At 40.7% G+C, this 13,477-nt stretch overlaps 1 long non-coding RNA gene across 2 annotated transcripts in view; it reads right to left on the minus strand.

Moving 5' to 3' along the window:
• Window positions 1–386: 386 nt before the first annotated feature.
• Window positions 387–13,477, minus strand: part of LOC139675953 (uncharacterized) — a 29,211-nt gene continuing 16,120 nt past the window's right edge. For both annotated transcript variants that reach the window (XR_011698572.1, XR_011698571.1), the window contains 2 exons: window positions 5,258–5,440; window positions 387–462 (listed from right to left, as the gene is read on the minus strand). This is a non-coding gene — a long non-coding RNA (uncharacterized lncRNA). The remainder of the gene's footprint in view (window positions 463–5,257; window positions 5,441–13,477) is intronic.

The following is a 13,477-nucleotide window of genomic DNA, read 5'->3' on the forward strand; positions in this document are numbered from 1 at the left end:
AAAACTCTATAAAATGGGTTAATGGATAATTTAATGATCAATATATGAGATATTTATATCTCCCTGTGTCATATTCTAATAGCCCAGTGGATCTTATGACACAGAGTGCAATTCTGGTGCTGTGCCTTTAGAATGGATTTAGAGTTTTAGATTACAGAAACAAATAGACTTTTATACAAAACACTGAGGGTTATTTTACATTGAAAGACAATAAAGAGACACCAATCAGAAGAAAAGAGAGAAGAAAAACAAACAAAGGGAAGAAAGTAAATGTCATTTTACTTCAATTTTATAAAAATTACTAAATAAGTATATATAATTAAAAGCAATTAATTAAAATTTAGCAAAAGGAATGACTTACAATTACCTTGTAAAACTCTGATGGAAGTTGAGAGCATAAAGTCACCTCTGTGGATTCCTTTTTTTAACATTCACAAGTGAATGAGGTGGGCAATTTTGGCACTGTGGAAAGGAAGACAGAAGAATTTCACAAGATGAAATAAAATCCTGAAATAGAGTTTCTTGTGTTTGCTTTTGAAAACAGGTTGTAAACAACTTTGCACAACCAGCTGCAGTTAAAAATAATTTGCAATATTTGTATCAACTGCTTATCTGGAGCATTTTTGGTTTTTACACTGCTCAGTTTTTGTTGAGTTTCAGCACAAGTTTTTAAAGCTGAATCGAACCAACATTTCCTCAACTGAAGCTCAAGAAGAGCTTTGCATGAGTGAAAAATAGACATGCTTTGGATTCTTCTATGGCCCACTGAGCTGTTTTGCTTTTCCCTTAAAAAATGTGTGTTAAAATTCAACAAATTTCCATCCCAGACATCATTTTTCCTGCGCCACAGAATTCCTGATGATTTCAATGGCATGTGAAATATGATAATAGAAAGGCAACTAAACACTTATTGTCGTTCAGTGTAAGGTTTGGGATAGATTTAATTGTCTCATTTAAATTTGCTAAAGTCACTCTGTAATATTTTTGCAGGGTAGTGGTTTTTTTTTTCCTATTCCATGTATCATATTAAGATTGAGATTCTCTAATGCTTATTTTGAATGCTATAATTCTACTCATTCCACAATTAAATAAATCACTGTGGAGTGATCTGCACAGGTCACACTGATCCCACGCTCCAGCCTGAATCCAGCCCTGATTTTGCCACTGTCATCCCAACAAAGCTGTATGAAATAAAGCAGGATTATCTGGATGCTAATCCTGTGTGACCAAGGTGGAAAAAAGTGAGCCTTAGACACAAATATAAAATGTATGGGTCATGAAAGTACAGCAATGCCTGGAGTTTGGGAGCCTAATTCCACAGATATATAGATTATTATTTGAAGGAGAGCTCTGCACTCTGCTGACACTTGGAAAGTGCAGCAAATATTTTGCTTTGTGTCAACAGCTCAGCTTTGTGGGTAACACTGAACTTTTATGAAGTCTTTTATTATTAAGGATTAACTACAGCATTACCTTGTAATGGGATCATAAATCTTTAATTGCAGTGCAGTGTGGTACCAACTAAAATTGCTTTTGAAATGAAACATTTTATTAAATGATCAAAACAAAGACATTGCCTTCAGAAGCAAAGAAATCATAACTTCTTAAGGGGAAGTCAAGGTGTGCAAACCTCCCACTGACTTCAAAGGATGCCAGTGGCTGCCCACTGGTTAATATGGAATTTATCCAGTCTGCCAGGTCTACTTTTGTCACTTTTAATATCTATTAAAAATTCAGGTGTCTCTGTGATTCTCATATTTATATTTGCTCCTTAGACTCACAATGGTGTCAGCTCTAATTACGTAAGAGGTCTCATCCCAGGGAAGTGTCTTGGCATGACATCTTTTTCTGCTGTCAAAGATCAAGGCAGTGGAGAAACAGCAGGTCGACAGAGAGATGATTTTCTTCAAGAAACAAGAGGGTTCATCGAAACTTTATTAAAAATACAGCTGGAATTTCTTGCCTATTGAGACATGAATGTCCATTGCTGTCATTGCAGCTGCAGTTTCAGCTCTAGTTTAGTTTCCTGCCTTTCCTAATACTTTCCTCTTCAGGCCCCAGGGCTGCCTGCAGGAGTTGGGCTGTGCAAAGGACTGTGCCTGAGTGATGGGGCTCAAGTGCTGTAGAGAGGGGAAGGTTTTTAAACATGCAAACCCACTTATTATTGCCCGAATGGATATTTTAGGCATCTCCCAAACTGGTAATTTCTCTGACCAAAGTTTTAATTCTTGCTGTGTTCAGTTCAGAGGGCAGCCAGGAGGAGGCCCAAAGAGCAGGAGACACAAGGCAAACGTAATATCTGCTCCAGAAAGTGTATAATGCATTTAAATACTTTCCTGTTAGGTTAGTCTTCATCATTTTATATTGCTTTGTTTTTCAAACAGCAGCTGACTGTTCTGTGGGACCATTCTGTGGACCATACCCTTGGATTACACCCATGGGTGGAAAGGCAATATATCCTACCCGCTCCTAAACTGTCATCCATGTTGGAAAGAAAATCAGTGCCACAGACACTGAACTGTGCTCAGAAAATGTTCCTTGCAGCTCTGTCCTGAACAGAAGTGTGAAGAGGTAACGCTTCAGTTGCAAGGCAAGGGAAAAAGGGGACACCCTTTTCACAGCAAATATTTTCCAGCCCACTGATGTAAAACTCAGTGTTGTCTTTCCTGGAGTACACAACACAGGGAATCCTTTCACACTCACAGCTCAGCTGGGACAAGCAAATCCTCACCTGCATTTGGTGAAGCTGCATCACAACATCTGGTTAAAACTTGGCTGCAATAATGCCAGGGTCATGGGTTCAATCCCCTGTGTGGGCCATTGACTTAAGAGTTGGACTCGATGATCCTTGGGGGTCCCTTCCAACTCAGAGTAGTCTGGGATTCTGGGATTCTGCTGCTTTAAGGGGATCTTGCAAGTGAGAGTGAATTTGCATTCTTTACATGCAAATGTGGCTCACTGACAACGTTTGTATTGCAAAGACTAAAACACAGAGAAAGGTAACCCTGGACCCCAGAGCTGTGGCAGGTGGAGAAAATATGCTCTGAAATCCATGCCAGTCCATCCATGGTGGCATGGCCATCAGAGTTAAGTAGTTTAACACTGACAGAGACTCCTGCAAACCTCTCAATACATGTAGATACATCTTCAAACACGCCTAACTATTGTACTGCCTTCTATCCACAAAGAGCTTTTCATAGAATAACAGAATGGATTGGGTTGGAAAAGACCCCCGAGATCATCAAGTCCAACCCTTGGTCCAACTCCAGCCCCTTTACCAGATCATGGCACTCAGGGCCACGGCCAAGCTCAGTTGAAAAACCTCCAGGGATGGGGAATCCACCCCCTCTCTGGGCAGCCCATTCCAATGCCTGAGCACTCTCTCTGCAAAGAATTGCCTTCTGCTCTCCAACTTCAATTTCCCCTGGCAGAGCTTGAGCCCATCGTGCCCCCTTGTCCTATTGCTGAGTGCCTGGGAGAGGAGACCAACCCTCACCTGGCCAGAACTTCCCTTCAGGCAGTTCCAGACAGTGCTGAGGTCCCCTCTGAGCCTCCTCTTCTCCAGGCTAAACACCCCCAGCTCTCTCAGCCTCTCCCCACAGCACTTGTGCTCCAGTCCCTTCTCCAGCCTCGTTGCTCTTCTCTAGACCCACCTCCAGCACCTTTTGCCCTGTGGCCAGAGGTGGCATTGCTTTGCTGGCACATTTGCAGGTTTGAAGATTTTTGTCATAGAAATTCAACAGGAATTTTGGTTCCAGCAGTTGCTGAGTCCCATATGGTGAATAATTCCCACATGGTCACAGTGGTTGTGTTATCTCATAGCACAGACCCAGAGGAAGGCACTTGTGGGGTGAGATGGCAGTGAAGGTGCCACATTTCAGGCTTTTTCTGCTTTTATTTTCAGACTGCCTTGAATGTTCTGAACATCCTTTTGGAATTGGATTCATAAAGTGTCTTAATTCCCAAAAAGAGCTCAGTGTGTGCAAGACCTGTGGTTTAGATAATGCCACAATGAAATAAAGGCAGCCTAAAATCTCTCAATCTAAGACAGCAAACATAATTATACATTAATTAAAGCATTATGATTTATTATATATGAAAGGAGTGGAGTTAGATGACTGCAAATGTAGTAGCAAACAGTAGCAAATTTAGATTCTAGGGGGGTTTTATCAGATTAAAAAAAATATCAGTGTTTCCCTGGGGTTTTCAGTGTTTGGCTCTGCTTAACTGCAGAGTTGCCTTCAGTTACCAGCACACTCCAATTTTTAACATCACCATATGTTAGGCATATATTCAAAAAGTTCTAACCTACCCAAGTTTTTTCAATCTGTTTTCACAGCCCATTTCCTTAGGCAGCCCAACTTGTGATTTTATTTTTAATATACTGCATGGAAAAGTTACAGGTAGTTTAAAGTGACAAAAAAAAAAAAAAGGGCAACCCAAAACCAGCATTCAGAAAGTTTGCATTTTTCTTTTCCTGAAAGGTTGTTAGTTTATTAGATTATACTTGTGAATGGATGCCACAAATTCTTTCCTTAAATTTGTGAAGTGCTCATGTATCAAATTTCAGATTATTTTTGTTTGTTTGTTACCAAGCTTACATTCTAGAATAGTCAATTAATTATTTGCTTAGTTGACACTATCTTGCAGACAGATATTTTTTCTAACAAAATATTATTTTTGAAAAAAAATTATGTGGATATCTTTGGGGTGGTTTTTTGGGGTGTAGAGGTTTTGGGTTTTTTGATGTTCAGTCTCCCTGCTGAATGTGGTTTATAATGTCAGAGAGACTGAGAGGTCATTTCTTACTCCATTTCCTCCAGCCATAATTTACCCCAGGTTTGTAGATGCATGTGAACTATAATAGAGGAAAGAAAAAAAAGTATTTCTCATTACATTGATATTACTGGGGATATGGAATAAAAGGCCACAAACTTAAACTCCAAGCTTGGTGGAACACATGCCATTTATGTTAGGATTGCAGAATCCTAAAGGGATGTACTTCTGATTTTATTTCTTCATTAATGGTTTTATTCACAGGGATAAATTGGGCAAATACAATAAACTGTCTTGTATATAAATAAAAAATGCTCTGTGTGTAATACAAATATGCAAAGTCAGCAGCCCAGTGAGAGTGGCAATTTTGTGCTGGCAGAGAACATCTGGTGGGGTGACCTCATGGGCTGACAAGAAAATCTGCATAGAAAACATACATTCAACTTCTTCTCGGGGAAAAGTTAGAGTAGTTTGGACTTACCACACAAAAATGTCCTGTGTGCTCTTGTCAGGGGGCTGACATTTCCCTGGTGACACCTTGGGACGGCAGGTTGTCTTCTGAGACTGAAGGGTCCCCATGTGTTCCTCCTTTGCACTGATATCTGCCCCTCACTTGCAGGTGGAGTGGTGAGCTCTCACCCTGACAGGGTGGCAGATCTTCATCCTGGTGGGCACAAAGCATATTTTATTCCTTTCTCTTTTTTATTTCTTTTTCCCAGCCCACACAGTTGATTCCCTCTTCTTTGGAATGTGTTTCTGCAAATATCTGAGCCACAGAGCTGATGCCCCGTGTTTTCCTGGGCAAGTCCATCTGTGCTTTCTCTGGGATGAAATTCAGGTGGACAAAAGTAAAAGCTGAAGCTCTAAGAAACAGCATCCACTGAAAAGTCCTCATGGCTCTGATCTTGCTGTATTTTCTATAGGATAAGTACTTTTTATAGCCAACACTTTATAGCCTATGATCCCATAGCAACTCCCTTTATTCTGCTGGGTCCCTTGTCCTTCAACCTTACCTTGCCCTCCTTACCAAAATCTCAATTTATCCCCATTTTTCAGCAATTTCCTGTCATGACATCACTAGGTATGTTCCCATGTCCTTCGTGGAAAATGAGCTGAGGTTTTGTATTAGTGTTTTGGGCTTTATAGCTTTTCTTTTAGGCTCTCCTGCTGCACAACCTTGAGATGAGCTCAGTTGGTTAAAACTTGGCTGTAATAATGCCAAGGTCATGGGTTCAATCCCCTGTGTGGGCCATTGACTTAAGGGTTGGACTCGATGGTCCTTGTGGGTCCCTTCCAACTCAGAATAGTCTGTGATTCTGTGATTCAATTGATTGGAATACAAGACTGTGCTGCTGTATCAGGAGGATGTAGCATTATTATTTCAGAGCCAGCCTTGGAGGGATTCCTTTTCTTTCAAGATCCTTGGCCATAGAAATTGTAGCAGCACCCACTTGGCCCTGGATCTGGTGTGTTCGTGCCCTGAAGGGAAGGTTTTATCCCTGCACTTCCTGCAAGTGGGTACTCAGAGCCTTGGAAGAGAGAACAGAACTTAGCACAGCCATCCTAATTAGAAAGAGCCAACAAGTTTCCACTTCATTTGAACTGCCTTTTTTCACCCTCTGATTTGGAGGGGACAAAACTGAGAAAATCACTGTGTGGCATTACTGCTGGAGTAGGAAGCAGGTTCCTACTCTCACAGCAGAGAAAGGAGGACATACAAACATACACACACACACCAGTTTCTTTAGCTGCATTTTGGGGTAGTATTTCACAGAATCAGATCACAGAATCACAGACTGTTCTGAGTTGGAAGAGACCCACAAGGATCATCAAGTCCAACTCCAGTCAATCTATACAGGGGATTTCAAAACTGTTTGTCCAAGTTGTGGTTTAAGGGTTGTGTTTCTAATTAAGAAGCAACAAATATCCAAAGCTCAGGAGCCAATAGAACAGTGTAATGAAAATGTAGCCAACCTTATATAAAGATATTATCTCGTTCTTTCAACAACTGGTGCAGTTGTGTTGGCAATGGTAAGCACAGACTCAATAAGGAGCTAAAATCATATGAAAAACACATAAAATGACAACCTGCTGTCACATCTCCTTGAGTTATTATCTCATCGTGATTTCCAAGCTAAGTCAGCCTTTACCTTGTTAGTAACTCGATAGGAGAACTGATAAGGGACACCCATCATCACATTTGTAGGAAGAGGAACTTATGGATAAGAGATTGGTGCTGATATTCCCTCTTTCCATAGCCCAAATCACTGCTGCACCTTATCCCTGCAATCAGCCTCAGTGTTCTGGGCTGCCAGAGGGTACCACAGCAACCAGCTCCTGGCCCCTAACACTGATTTACTTTCCCACAGCAGGTTGCACCACAAAGTCCTATTAATCACAGGTGCCCTGCTCAGGTTCTAAACTGGGTAATTAATTTTCCCTGCCTGCATTACCTTTGTAGTTTCAATTACTTTACAGCTTTTTTTCCCCTTCTTTTTTCTGTTAATACACATTTTCCTGGTTCAGTGTGCAGTGTGTATTTGCTCTTGTCCATGAATCCACTCCAGATATATCTGCATTAGAACCACAGTAATTGTGACCCTCCCAATATTTCTACAGCCCTTGCAGACAACTTAGGAAGTGATGACTATATCTGTTTCCTTGGTGATGTAATAGCAACTCATGATCATCCTTCACCATACTTAAAATAAATATGCCTGCATTTTTTATGTGTTTAGAAATGCATAAACACTGCACCATTTATAGGGGCATTGCCCTCAGCATAAAAGACCCAGAGACCTGGAGAGCATCCTTCAGTTCAGACTTTTCCATGTCTCATCTCCTAAATCAGTACATGAAAGGCATGAAACTCTCTTAGAGACAAAATGAGTGTGCAGGCCCTGAATATTTTTTGTATTTTGGGACACAACACATCTTTTAGCTGCCACAGTTCTTAGCTATTAAAATTCATAGAATCATAGAGTGGATTGGGTTGGAAAAGACCTCCGAGATCATCAAGTCCAACCCTTGGTCCAACTCCAGTCCCTTTACCAGATCATGGCACTCAGTGCCACGGCCAAGCGCAGTTGAAAAACCTCCAGGGATGGGGAATCCACCCCCTCTCTGGGCAGCCCATTCCAATGCCTGAGCACTCTCTCTGCAAAGAATTGCCTTCTGCTCTCCAACTTCAATTTCCCCTGGCAGAGCTTGAGCCCATCGTGCCCCCTTGTCCTATTGCTGAGTGCCTGGGAGAAGAGACCAACCCCCACCTGGCCACAACTTCCCTTGATCTGGTAAAGGGACTGGAGTTGGACCAAGGGTTGGACTTGATGATCTCAGAGGTCTTTTCCAACCCAATCAATTCCATGATTCTATGATAAAGGGATGTTTGTACCCAAACTGCACTACTTGGAGCCCAGTGCTCCAGTTCAGGCTTACTGGTTTTATTGAGTCCTCCCCGCTGTGCCCAGGCTGTGCTTTTCCCTGCGGGTTTGTCTGAGCTGCTCCAGGCACAAACAGGCAACAGTAACTCCACATTTTTAGTGCTCCCCTTGCAGCAGCTGGTCCTACAAGGGTTGAGTTTTCTTCTGTCGCACCGCTGTGTATGCACAGCATTTTATTGAGCCGTCTCTTGCTCCTCCCTCCCTCCCACCCCAGCGTGAGCTCTGAAACCAGCGGCTTTGCTGTGGCTCCCCGAGCTCGGCAGGGGCTGCGCTCACCCTAAAGCAGCGAATCGGTCAGTGGTGAAACCTGCCGAGGTTGTGCATCGGAGCTGCTGTTTGCATGTGCCACATCGCTCCCTGCAGTACAGAGCGTTGTTTCACAGCTTTTAATCCATAGAAACCTTTTGGGTGTGTAAAAAAACGGTTCCTGTATAATGGAATGCAAGTGCTCGGAACTCTTGGCATTTGTTTTCTACTATTTATCCCACTAATTATCTGATTTAACACCAATTCCTTACGATGGCAGTTGACAGGGACGCTGCTGGGTATCTGAGGCTGGTCCAGGGTTCTGAAACTGTCCAACAGCTCAAAATGTGGCCTGGCTTGGTACTAAAGAACATCAGAAGATTATTATAACTTCTGTAGGGTGCAATTAAGCCTGCATTTAGTACTGTACTATCTGCTTTGCAAAGTGTAGCAGCTCTAAAGTTATACATTAGCACTGAAATGGAAGTGTTCCTGCACATGACATTAATAGCAGTTAATAGGGAATTAGTGCCACCTAATGTAAAAATGTAACCCAAGTGCCTCTGATAGTAAAAGGGAAGGTTTTCTCATTCTTTCTCTTCCATTTGCAATAAACATTAGTGAAATAAAAATTACCATGGATTATGGAGCTGTTAAATATTATATATTCCTATGCTATTAAATGTCATCTATTACTATTACATAAACTTCACCTTTGATTAGCAACAAATACTCTGCTTTATTCTGAGAAATTGGCCATTTCGTAATGCTCTAAAGGATTAATTGTGGTAATGAAATAGTTCCCTGTCACAGCCTTGTGTAAACTGTAATTATTTTGGCCCCAGTTCTGCACAGGCGTGTGCAGGTTCTTAATTGCACTCGGGTGAGGACAATTAAGTGCTTGCATAAATATTATTGGGGGTAGAACCAAGGGCCTATATGTGGCTTTTTCTCCTTTTACTAAATGTATAATTCTGAATTCCAAAGGTGACTCAGTCTCTCTGGTTATTTTATAGGAGCAAACCAATCCTTTAACAAAGATTAGCGGGAGCAAAAGATAAATATAGTGTAGGAGAGCTCTGGTTGCCCAATAATTCCCTCTCAGTTATCTGTTATCTGAATTGAATTTGCCAACAGAAAGAGCAAAGAGAAAGGAATCATTAATTAAAAAAAATACAGCTACAGTTTTAGCCAGAACCCTCTACAGACATAAATTTAAGTATCTAGAGACATGTAAGTAAGAAAGGACAGAGAGCAGTCTTGGGCCCAAGTCCTGAAGCTCCTGGTATAGGCCCTAAGTAAAGGGTTTGCTGAAAGAGTTTTGGTTTATCTTTTCTACCACCTTTGATGCCAACACAACTGATGCACTTCTATTATATCTGATATTTTAGAAATGATACATTATATTGCCACTGTTATCATAATAGGCCTTCCAAAGTTTGAATTTTGGGATGCATCGGAGTGTGGATGAAGGAGGGGCAGCCCCTGGTAAATTCTTTATTTTGTTGGTTTTACACCGAACATGACACCTCGAAAAGAGTCAGAATGAAGTAGAATTAAATGAGATTACTGGAGGTTTTGAAAAGATTTAGGTCGTTTTGCTACAGCCACTTGCAGGTGGGCAGAAAAGCAAACACATTGGTTTTGTTGCATGGTTGATAGTGGGTCATAAATGAGGTGAGGAAAAAGATGCCCAATCTCAGCATTTCTGCCTCATTCAGTAATTAGGGTGTCTGTCTGTTTACACCTGACCATACAACTTTAAGAGAATAAAGGCCAGAAATCACAGTATCTCCACTTCTAATGTGGGGTTTGTGAGATCCATCATGAAAACTTATAGTGGGGCACATCATTTTTCTTAAAATGAAACCTGAAATTTATAAAAATTATAGAGTCAATGAAGTCATAAAAAAGCCAACTGACAGTTTGGCTTAAGGAATTTGTGAACCATCAGAAAGGAAACTGTTATTTTGAGACATAAAAAATTCATGTTGTGAGGGATTTTGGAATAAATTTCAGCACAATCCAAATATTTTAACCAAAATACAATAATAAGTGAAAAATGCAGCTAGATAATGTGTTTTGACTCTTACAGTATGGAATGACTGGTATTAAAAAAACCCCTTCTAATAAATAACTGCACGCATTTCCTTCCCCAGCAAAGTAATTTAAAAACCCCACTATCTTTAAGTGATAGGGCATAATAGAAAATTCAAAATCTAATTGCAAAAGCAACAATTTGTGTCGCGCTCTCATTTATTTTTATTACAGCTCAAATTTCACTCATATCTTTCTTACCAGAGTGCAGATGATAAACATTTTTGTAGCTGCCTTTATGTGCCTTTATTGGTCCTGAACACCTAGGTCATAAATTGCCAGTTATTTATGTGCTGTTAATAATAAAATATTTGATCTTGCTTTGATTTTAAACACCTGAACTGAGGAGATTTGCCCTGTAACAATCATATCTTTCAGTGGGATGTTCTGGGCTTTGGTAACTTCTGCTCTCATGTATGAGACATCCTTTTTTTTTTTCTCATAGCATTCCCTCCTTCTCATGCTCCAAATTTCAGGATTTGTTAAAGATGTCACAAAATTACCTTCTGGCCTCTAGTGGGGCCAGGAAAGGTTTTTTCCTCTTTTCCAACACCATCATTTTGTGAGTGAATTAAATACAGAGAGAGGGAATGGCCAAACAGCCTGTATAGGAAGATCATTTATATGACTATAAATATGATTTATATTCACCTCTCTTGTAAAAAGGAAAGAAAACTTCACAAAATGCTGAATCCTGGAATGTGGAGAACAAACAAACAAACAAACCTACCCAAAAAAGCCCAGGAGTGTGGAATTCTGTGTGATCCTGTACCCTTCTCTAACAGTACACCAAGAGAACCTTCTATTCTGGAGCCTTTAGTTCATTTGGTGGACAAACCAGAGCAACCCCTATTGGAGTCTATTTTTAGTCTCAGGGTTTCTGCTGCCTTTTAGAGATCAGTGAGAGGGTGCAGAAAGGCACTGCAGTTTTGCTTGCCTGGGATTCTCTGCAGCAAAGACAACAAATGCCTTTCTCCAAGGAGGTTGCTTTGCCTGTTTTCTGAGCCATTTCTTTAAACTGCCTTCCCCTGCAAAGAAAATCACATTTTGCTGTTTCAGATTGGCTGGAAGATTCCTATTTTGCCAGGATTTTAGTTTTTTTTTAAGAAATACCCGTGTGATGTGCTGCAGGATGCTGAACAATCCACTTTATTCCTGTTTTGTGGTCAGATTTTTGCATTTCTGCCTCTCAAAATCCATATTTCTGAACAACTACAAGCATCATATGTTTAATGGAAGGAGGATTTTCATGTTTATGCATCCTCTGATATTATTTGTAGGAAAAAAACCCACCTCTTCCTCTACACCAAGCAATGATAAAAGCAGTTGAGGTGATGAATTCCAACACTTCAAAGCTCAAGAAAAAAAAAAGAATTTTACAAGTACCTCTCTGGTCACATCTGATTTAGTAACAGGCAGGCAGTTACATTTCATGATTCCCATGAAGAAACACTTGCTATTTATTCATGATATTGAAAAAATACTGTAAACTTTCATTTACTGTTGATTTTTATTTCAGAATGGTCTGTTGGAAGGTGTATTATGTTTTTTGACAGTAATAAAATTGAGTCAAATATTTGATTCCAATATGGATTTCCCACTGTATATTAAGAATTAAGCAGAGAGCTTATTGTAGCAGATTTATTTGTTAGACTGAGATCTTTAAAGACATCCCTCATAGTGTGATTCATTTATCTTAAATTAGTTATTTGTCCTCCACTGTGTAATCTTTTCAGGGAGATATCTAGCACAGTTTGAATGCAAATTCAACTCTAGGGAAATAAAACATATAGGAGAACCAATGTAGTCATATTCCATTTCCATTAGTTCTTTCAGACTTGTTTCAGTCCACATCAGACACAAATAGGGCCATTCTTATACTTTATTGTGCTCTTTCCTGGAACTGTGTTTAGTTGGTTGCTGGAAAACAGCATAAATTCAGAGAGGGTTTGGGAAAAAACCAATTATGCTGTTTTCCAGACACCTGTATTTATATAAATTTATATTTTTTGAACCCTAAATGGTTTCCAGGTGATGTCATAGAATCATAGAATGGATTGGGTTGGAAAAGACCTCCAAGATCACCAAGTCCAACCCTTGGTCCAACTCCAGTCCCTTTACCAGATCATGGCACTCAGTGCCACGGCCAAGCTCAGTTGAAAAACCTCCAGGGATGGGGAATCCACCCCCTCTCTGGGCAGCCCATTCCAATGCCTGAGCACTCTCTCTGCAAAGAATTGCCTTCTGCTCTCCAACTTCAATTTCCCCTGGCAGAGCTTGAGCCCATCGTGCCCCCTTGTCCTATTGCTGAGTGCCTGGGAGAAGAGACCAACCCCCACCTGGCCAGAACTTCCCTTCAGGCAGTTCCAGACAGTGCTGAGGTCACCTCTGAGCCTCCTCTTCTCCAGGCTATGTCCTGGAACTGCTGTTCATACTACATGGCAAAACACAAGGAGTTTGTGGAAGGAGCCTGAAGAAAGGTCCTGCTGCTCTGGGCATCGTGGGAGATTCATGTCCCAGATCAGGACAGCACTGAGAACTCTGCTTTTTATCAATCCCACTTGTCAGTGGCTGAATCCAAGGCTCAGAAATATCCTCTTTGGAGCTGAGAATGTTATGTTGGCATTTTGTGGAATATCTGGCTCCTAAGCTGCAGGATGCAGTGAGGATCTAGGAGTGCCCAGTGCTGCACTAGTGAGTTAAAATCTAATTTTTTTGCTATTCCAAGCAAAAAAATTTCTGCCTCAAATAAAGATTTGGAGAATACTTGGGCTTAAAACTTGGGGCTCTCCAGTTCAAATTGACCATGATGTCTTGTTAACTGTGAATCAGATATTCTTTGACCTTTTTTTAATTATTATTTTTTAAAAGAGCTGTAGCTTAAATGACCACAAAATACATGTAGCATTTTCAGA

This window comes from Pithys albifrons, chromosome 1, assembly GCF_047495875.1.
Source record: "Pithys albifrons albifrons isolate INPA30051 chromosome 1, PitAlb_v1, whole genome shotgun sequence".
In the NCBI taxonomy this organism is placed as follows: Eukaryota; Metazoa; Chordata; class Aves; order Passeriformes; family Thamnophilidae; genus Pithys; species Pithys albifrons.